The 992-nt window shown below is 34.4% G+C and overlaps 1 non-coding gene across 1 annotated transcript; it reads right to left on the bottom strand.

Moving 5' to 3' along the window:
* Positions 1–587: 587 nt before the first annotated feature.
* LOC118148379 (small nucleolar RNA SNORD38) lies at positions 588–656 on the bottom strand. The gene has a single exon (XR_004735186.1). It is a non-coding gene; the product is annotated as a small nucleolar RNA SNORD38 (small nucleolar RNA).
* Positions 657–992: the final 336 nt, after the last annotated feature.

The following is a 992-nucleotide window of genomic DNA, read 5'->3' as shown; positions in this document are numbered from 1 at the left end:
AAAATGTATTTCATTATAATAAATATTTATATTAGTTACTCTTGTAACTAGAAAGTTCCTTCCCACCTTGTTTTTGTCTAGAAAATTATCTGGAAACAAATTACTGTTTGTATAGCACTTGCTATATTAGGTCCCATGTTCTTGAACATGATACTTCCCTGACTGCTACCAAATAAACATTGTCCACTTTTAGAATAAATTTTTTGAAGGACTCAGAAACATGATTTCTCCATTCATCCACTGCACATTCTCTTCAGTCTCCTCCATTCATCCTTGTCAGTGCACCTCTGAAATTTATTATAGGGTCACCAACCTGCAGCATATTGTCTATTCAAGTCTATTGCCCACATTCAACTTTCCCATTAGCATTCACGCAGTTAACACTCTAATTCTAGAAACACTGGCATTGGTTTCCATGTTACTACATTCTCTTAGCATCCCTTCAACCTTACCGGCTGATCTCTCTTTGTGCCTCTGCTCTTCTGTCTACTTCAGACCACAACATGTCAGAGAACACTTGTTTTCAGTTTTGTCATTTTCACTTCTCTGACAACACTTTTGTGATAGGTAAATGTGTTTATTTATTTTATCCTCAGACACACTTCATCATCACTTAATGTCAGTAACATAACTTGACAAAGTTTGCGTCACTGAGATGAATTTATTAATTCCAATATTTGGTCTTGGATTTTGAATATTAACTTCTGATGTTTCTCCACTCACAAATTGCTTTTGTCTGTTTTATACATCATAGTTAATACTACTTCAATTTACCTAGTTGAAGACCAAAACACTAGGCATTCTCCTTGATCCTTCTAGTCATTGTATCCTTATGTAATCTTGCTATTTATTCTTTCAGTAAGTATGCAAAGTGGACTATTTCTTAAAACACTACTGCCTTAGTCCTACTTAAAGCCTCTAAAATCTTTTTACATAAACTTTCAGTAACCTGCTGACAGTTCTAAAACATTCTCTTGTTCCCAAACTATTGA

Source organism: Callithrix jacchus, chromosome 1, assembly GCF_049354715.1.
Source record: "Callithrix jacchus isolate 240 chromosome 1, calJac240_pri, whole genome shotgun sequence".
In the NCBI taxonomy this organism is placed as follows: domain Eukaryota; kingdom Metazoa; phylum Chordata; class Mammalia; order Primates; family Cebidae; genus Callithrix; species Callithrix jacchus.
Note: the sequence above shows the minus strand (reverse complement) of the source record. Positions and strands in the feature narration are given on the sequence as shown.